An 8,405-nucleotide genomic window follows, 5' to 3' on the forward strand; every position below is an offset into this window, starting at 1 on the left:
GACAAGGATTTCCACTGTCATCACTGTTACTCCAGATTGGGTTCAAAGTTCTAGCTACAGCAGTTAGGTAAGAAAAAGACATTCACATTGGAATGGAAGAAATAAAACTTTCAGACTTTGCAGAAAACATGATCCTAAATAGAGAGAGTCCCCAAAAATCTACAACAAAGTCACTAGAGCTAATAAACGAGCTCAGCAAAGTGGCAGAATACAAGATCAACATGCAAAAAATCAGTAATATTTCTATATACTAGTGATGAGCAATCTGGAGAGGAATTCAAGAAAATAATCTCATTTACAATTAGCAACTAAAAGAATCAAATATCTAGGAATAAATTCAACTAGGAATGCAAAGGACCTGTACACAACAGAAATAACAAAACATTAGCTAAAAGAAATCAAAGACCTATAATAAATGGAAGGACATTCCGCTTGCATGACTCAGAAGACTAAATATTAAGATGTAAATCCTACCCAAATTTATTTCAATAGAATCTCAAACAAAATTCCTAGAGCCTACTTGCTGAAATGGAAAAGCCACTTCTCAAATTTATTTGGAAAGGTAAGAGGCCCCAAAGACTCAGTTGCAGGACTCACATACAGTTGTCAAAACAGAATGGCACTGGCATAAAGATAGATATATTGACCAAGGGAATCATAGTAAGAGTTCAGAAATGGACCCCACAACTAAGGCCAAATGACATTTCATAATGCTGCCAAGTTCACTAAACTGGAACAGAACAGTCTTTAACAAATGGGGTTGGGAGAACTGGATATCCACATGCAAAAGAATGAAAGAGGACTCCCATCTCACACCTTATACAAAAATTAACTCAGAGTGGATCAAAAACTCAAGTTTAAGAACCAGGGAGATAATACTCACAGAACAATATGTAGGGAAGCATCTTCAAGATCCTGTGGTAGGCAACAGTTTCTTAGATTTTACATCCAAAGCACAAGCAACAAAAAAAGAAATTATATGGAACCTCCTCAAAATTAAAATTGTGCTTCCGAGGACTTGGTCAATAAATGAAAAGGCAGCCTACTCAATGGGTGAAATATTTGGAAACCACATATTTGATAAGGGTTTAATAACTAGAATATATAAAGAAATCCTACAACTCAACAACTAAAAGACAACCAAATTAAAAGTGGGCAAAAGACTTAAAAAAAGGCAAAAGACTTAAAAATAAACTTTCCCAAAGATGAAATATAAATGGCTAAAAAGCACATGAAAAGATGCTCAACATTACTAGCTATTAGGGAAATGTAAATTAAACCACAATGAGATATCATTTCACACCTACTAGGATGGCCACTTACTTAAAAAAAACAAAACAAAACAAAACAGAAAACTGCAAGCGTTGGAGAGTATGTGGAGTGACAGGAAAACTTATTTACTGCTGTTGGAATGCAAAATGGTGTAGCTGCTGTGGAAGATTATTTGGCATTTCAGGAAGCTAAGTATAGAATTTCCATTTGATCCAGAAATCTTGCTATCAGGTATATAACAAGAACTGAAAGAAGGGAAACTAACAGACATTTGCACACCAATGTTCATAGTGGCATTATTGCCAAAAGATGAAAGCAACTGAAGTGCCCATCTATCAGTGGATGGATAAATAAAATGTGATATATACATACAATGGGATATTATTCAACTCTAAGAAAGAATGAAGTCCTGAGGAATGTGACAACATGGATGAACCTCGATGACATTATTTTGAGTGAAATAAGTCAGACACTAAAGGATAAATACTGTGTGTTCTCACTGATATGAACTAATAATAACAAGAAAACTCATAGAGCTAGAATCTAGACTATAGGTTACCAAGGGATAGAATGGGGTGGAGAATGAGGAACTGATACTTAATTTGTACAGAATTTCTATTTAGTTTGATTGTAAATTTTTGGGAATGGATAGAGGAGATGGTAGCACATTATTGTGAGTGTACTTAGTAGCACTGAAATATGTCTGTGAATGTGCTTGAAAGGGGATGTTTTGGGTCATGTCTTACTAGATTGAAAGTTAGAAGATAAAACATGGGACTGTATAACAGTTAAACCTGTTGTGAACAATAGATGAAGAATATTGTTTCATGAACTATAGGAAATGTACGGTACTAAACAAGATGTTAATATTAGGGTGGCATATGGGAAAATATACCTAATGTAAACTATGGACTATATTAAGAGTACATTTTAATAGTCTTTCATCAATCATAACAAAGACACTAGACTAAATGCAAAGTGTCAATAACAGGGAGGTATATGGGGATGTCATACTTTTTACGCGGCTTTTCTTTAAACCTACTACTCTAATTAAGAATAATAATTTTGAAAAAAACATGCTGAGTGGAAGAAACTAGACACAAAGAACTATATATTGCATGATTCTATTTATGTAAAATGTAAATATAAATAAATCTATAAAGACAGAATTAGATTGGTGGTTATGTAGGATTGGGGAATGATAGATAGATTTAGAGGTGACTGCTAAGGTTATGGGGTTTTCTTTCTGAAATAATTAAAATGTTCTAAATTGTTTGTGTTAATGAATGTACAACTTTGTGATTTTCTAAAAGCTACTGATTGTATACTTTGGATGCAATGTATACTATGTGACTATCTCTTCATAAAACTTTTTAAACAATACTCGTTGGATGGTTTTAACACAAATTGTGCACAGCATAAGACAGGATAAGTTAACTAGAAGAGAGGCACTGGGGATTGGGTCATGTTCCCCACTGAAGGCACTATCAGATCCCAACTTCTGTTCCTTTGAGTGTGAACTCATTTGTAAATAGGACCTTTGAAGATGTCATTAGATAAAATATGCCCAAACTGAGATTTAATCCAACATGTTTGACGTCCTTATAAGTAAAGGTAATTGGACACAGAGAGAAGCCATGGGGAGCAGCCAGAAGCTGAAAGTCAATGGAACCCAGAAGAAAATGGAGAAGACACTGCCAGGGCATTGCCCTGTGTCAGAACTGTTAAGAACCAAGGATCACCGGCAGCCAGCCCAAGGTGCTACAGTGTCAGGGAGAAAGCATCACCCTGTTGACTCATCAATTTTAGATTTCTCTTAGTCTCAAAACCATGAAGCAATAAATTGCTGTTGTTAAGTCAATCCATTGTATGAAACTTTTTTTTTTAGGAGCCAGAAAGTGAAGACAGTTTTTGGTACCAGAATGTGGGGTATTCCTATTAAAAAATACCTTTAAAAAATTGTAAATAAATAGCTTTGGAATTGGGTAATGGGTGTAAGTTGGAAGAATTGTGAAATGCTTGACAGAAAAAGGCTAGACTACTTTGAAGAGACTGTCAGTAGAAATATGGATGTTAAATTTACCTCAGAGGAGGTCTTAGAAGGATACGACAGATGTGTTTTTTGAGACTGGAGGAAAGGCAATCCTTGTTAAAAAGTGACAAAAAACTATTCTCAAGATTGTGTTCTGATGTTAGATGGAAGTCAGAACTTGAAAGCAATGGAGGTGGAGTCTGGTTTCTCCCTGAAGCTTATGGGAAAATGTGAGTGGAAAGGGAAAATCTGAGAATTAAATTCTTAAGCAAAAAGTAGTAAGATATTGATGATTTTGAAAATTCACAGGCTCCCCAAGTAGCATGATATAAAATTAGGGCCAGAAATGGCTCTGTCAGGGACTCCCTGAGCTTTTGGGAAGTGAGTCTCCAGAAGATAAGGCTCCACATGAAAGTTTACCTGAACAACCCTTGGTTAAAGAGGGAGTTCCTGAACATGTATCCAATAATCCATTTCAGTGGACATCAGGTCTGGAAATGCAGATAACCAAGAAGTCTCTACTATCCAATGTTTTGGATATGTTGGGACTACATACACTTCTTTGGACAACCTGGAACTACACACACAGCCAACAAGGTTTCTGTGAAATCTGTATGAACAGAAGCCCTTCCTGAGAGATTCAGAGAAAGGATGAGTTCAAGGAAGAATGACTTCAAGGGCAAGACTATTGAAGTTGAAGAGATCTCTGGCCAAGAGAGGAGGCCCACCCAAATGCATGGAGAGGGCAGGTCAACACCTGTGCCTTGGAGACTAGTAGGCCTCATGTCCTGTTGTTCAGGGAGAGTACCTCCATCCTACTCTAAGAGAGGGTGGGGCCTGTGTCTTGGCATTCACTGATGGTTGGCTGTCATTCTGATACTTGAAGAGGGTACAGCTTATACCCCAGTGTTTGCAGAGAGCATGGCCATTACACAAGTGCTTGGAAGCAGTGTGGCTGCTGCTCCATCAGCTCTGGATAACAAAGAAAAGTGGTTCACAGAGCTTGACTTTAGTAGAGTATACCCTGCTGGGTTTTGGACTTGTTTGGGACACATGACCCCTGTTTCCTTCCAATTTCTCCCTTCCTGGGAAATATCTGTGATATGCCTGCACCACCACTGTATATTAGAAAATAAATTGTTTTCCAAGTTTCACAGGTCTATCAGACAGAGGACATACCATATCACACCCATAACTTAATATGATGGGATCTTTTACTTAGCATTGCTACTGAAATTAGTTAAGGTTTTAGGGATGTTGTGATAGGATGAATGTATCTTGCATGAGAGAAAAGCATGTCTTTTGGAGGTCCAGAGGATGGACTGTTGGGGATCAAGTCGTATCCCCTACAAAAGTCATGGTCAGGCCCCAATTCCTGGTCCTGTGGGTATGAACCCATTTTTAAATAAGCCCTTGAAGATGTTATTGAATAAGGTTTTTCCAAATGGAATGAAGGTGGACCTTAATCTAATATGGCTAAAATCCTTATTTGCAAATAAAATTGGACATGGAGAGAAGCTATAGGATGTAGCTAGAAGCTGGAAGTCAACAGAACCCAAAAGAGAAAGCAGAAGATGCTATTACATGCAATTCCATGTAAAGTAAAAGTCAAGAGGCAAGGATCACTGGCAACCTTCCTCAATATGCCACAGTGTCTGAGAAGAAAGCATCACCTTGCTGATGCCTCAATTTCTAGGCTTCTTTCAGCTTCAAAACCATCAGCCAAGAATTCCTGTTGTTTAGGCCAAACTATCATATGTATTTACTTTAGCAGCTAGGAAATTAATATGGGAGATAAATGGAAACAACCAAATTGGAAATATAAAAAGAAAATAGAAAGCAAAACAGCAGTGTTAGAAGGAATCAGTACACTGTGAAATGCACATACATTGGAGTTCCAGAACTGGAGAGAGTGGGAGGGGAAATCTTTGAATAAATAATGGTATACTATGGAATTTTCTTGATCTGATGAAAGATATCAGCCTACAGAGTCAAGATTCTCAGTGAAGCCCAAACAGGATAAACAGAAAGAAACCCACACCTAAGTATATCAGAGTTAAACTGCTGAAAACCACAGATAAAGACAATCTTCAAGTAACCAGAGTGTGAAGTAAGGGGCAGTATTATTGTTCAGAGGAAAATAATACAAATGAGAACTTACATCTCAACATTAGCCATAAAAGTCAAAAGAAAGGGAAGTTTTGAAAACTTTTCAAGTTTTTGGAAAATAAAATGCCAAACAGAAGTCTATCCCCAGCAAAGACATGAAAATGGAATAGATATTCTCAGAGAAATTTAATGCCACTGTACTCACATTATAAGAAAGACAAAAAAAAATTTTCTGGCTGAAGGAAATTTTATTCCAGAGACAAGTAAAGATATGGAAGAATTGAACAACATGATTGTGCTGGTTTGAAAGGATGCATGTACCCTAGAAAAACCATGTTTTAATCCTATTCCCATTTTGTAAAGGCAGCCATTTCTTCTAATCCCTATTCAGTACTGTATGTTTGAAACTGTAATTAGATCATCTTCCTGGAGATGTGACTCAATCAGGAGTGATTGTTAAACTGGATTAGTTGGATCTCGATTACTTTCCTGGAATCCTGTAAAAAGAGGAAACATTTTGGAGAATGAAAGATTCAGAGAGAGCAGAGCAGAACGACATAGCCATGAGAAGCAGAGAGTCCACCAAACAGCGACCTTTGGAGATGAAGAAGGATAACGCCTCCTGGGGAGCTTCATGAAACAGGAAGCCAGGAGAGAAAGCTAGCAGATGCTCTGTGTTTGCCATGTGCCCTTCCAGCCAAACAAGAAGCCCTGACTGTGTTCACCATGTGCCCTTCCACTTGAGAGAGAAACCCTGAACTTCATTGGCCTTCTTGAACCAAAGTATCTTCCCCTAGGTGCCTTAGATTGGACATTCCTATAGACTTGTTTTAATTGGGCAATTTTCTTGGCCTTAGAACTGTAAACCAGCAGCTTATTAAATTCCCCTTTTGAAAAGCCATTCTATTTCTGGCATTTTGCATTCCGGCAGCTAGCAAACTAGAACAATGATTAATGAAATTGCCCTAATATATATAAAACTATCCAGCAAATGCAGAATGTACATTTTGTTCAAGTGCACGTAACTTAGTCACAATATTCTTCAAAGGATTAAAATCATAAAGTGTATAGTCTGTGATCACTGGGGAATTAAATTAGCACCCAATATCTAAATATCTAGAAATTAAGCAACATATTTTTTAAAAAACAAAACAAAACATGAGTCTTATAGTCCAATGTCCTACAAACCTACATGCAAAACTACCTGTAGGGCACTGGAAGGCAACTCAGCTGGTTGTGACCACAGCATTCCCCTGATGCCTTGGAGCCTGGTGGCAGAAACAACAGCAGCCTCATACTGGTGCAGCCAGCAAAGACCCATGGGAAGGCAACGTTGGAGGCCTTGGCAAGCTGTCTTTATCTAGAGTTGTACATATAGAGTATCCTGGAGTCTGCCATGAATGGACAGTTGGACTTCAGTGGGAAGCTATTTATCAAAGCTCAACTTGGGAAAGATATTCAATGAATTCCCATCCATAATGAAGATATTTAATTTATTATGCATTAGTGCTAATGATGCAACGAGTTTTCAGAGGAAAACTTCAGGGTAATGATGAAGTTACAATAAAGTATAAAGATGAAGATGGAGACCTTATCACAATTTTTTATAGTTCTGACCTTTCTTTTGTAATTCAGCATAGCAGGATACTGAAACTGACATTGTTAATGGCCAACCAAGTCCCCCTGAATCAAGCCAGGTGAAATATCTCCGTCAAGAACTGATAGAACTTTGAAATAAAATTAATCGCTTATTGGATAGCTTGTAACCACCTGGAGAACCAGGACCTTCCACCAATATTCCTGAAAATGATATTGTTGATGGTAGGGAAATAAAAACTGCTGCTTCTGAGTCTTCTGAAAGCAATCTACTCAAGTTATGGCTGCAAGTGAGTCAACCTTTGATCCCTTAAAAAAACAAGATAAAATCAATAAAAATGTTATGTGTGCATTTGGTTTAACAGATGATCAGGTTTCAGGGCTACTCAACGCTCCTGCAGAAGACCGTTCAGGAACAGAAAGCCTGACAACATTGCTTCCTCTTCCTCAGCAGCTCACCCCCCAGGAATTCAGCCACAGGCAGGTCAGACTGAAGGTCAGATGTACCCACAGTACCGACCACAGGCTGACTAAGGTGCCAGCAACCACGGGCTCTCCCTCAGCCGCCACAACAGTATTCAACAGGCTATAGTCTCAGACTGGACCACAGCAACGGCAGCAGTTCCAGAGATATGGCCAGCAACCAACCTCCCAGGCACCAGCTCCTGCCTTTTCTGGTCAGCCTCAGCAACTGCCTGCTCAACCACCCACCAGAGCAGTACCAGGCGAGCAGTTATCCTCCACCAACTTATACCCACCCAAACTTCTCAGCCTACCAATTACACTGCAGCCCTACTTCACAACCTAGAATGGCTCCAAGCCAACCTGGGGCCTATGAACCAAGGCCAGGTTTTACTCCACCTCCTGGGAGTACCATGACCCCTTCTCCAAGTGGGCCTAACCCTTAGGAATGGAACGGTCCTCCCTCTGGTCAGAGCTATACCCAGGCTGGGCCTGGTTACTGATAAAGAGACTCAGCTACATTGGTGACTGTAGCTGCTAGCTATTTGCCCCCCAAAAGACTCCAATACTACTATTTTATTTTAATTTGTATTGAAGATCAGAAATTTAAAAAGCAGAACATTTTTAAATATCAATACCATTGTTTCTGTTAAATGAAAGTATAATTTGCTGGAATGTGGAAAAGACCAAGATAATTTTTTTTCCCCTGCTTTAAATTGTAGCATCTTCCTAGTTATTTTATTTTGGACCACTACTCTTAAATGTGTGTAAAGTGATTGACTTTCTAGCTTGCCTTGTCCAGAGAATATTAAAATATTAGGTTGAAGTTTAGTCATCTTACTTGGCTTTTTCTATTAACATGATGTAAAAAGTAGATCCCTTTACGTAGACAACTAGACATTATGTATAAAATGTAACATTGATAGGTAAAAAA

The 8,405-nt window shown here is 38.3% G+C and overlaps 1 pseudogene; it reads left to right on the top strand.

Annotated features, from left to right (window-relative positions):
- Positions 1–6,809: 6,809 nt before the first annotated feature.
- On the top strand, positions 6,810–7,974 carry LOC143661542 (protein TFG pseudogene; annotated as a pseudogene).
- Positions 7,975–8,405: the final 431 nt, after the last annotated feature.

This window comes from Tamandua tetradactyla, chromosome 17 (assembly GCF_023851605.1).
Source record: "Tamandua tetradactyla isolate mTamTet1 chromosome 17, mTamTet1.pri, whole genome shotgun sequence".
Classification (NCBI taxonomy): domain Eukaryota; kingdom Metazoa; phylum Chordata; class Mammalia; order Pilosa; family Myrmecophagidae; genus Tamandua; species Tamandua tetradactyla.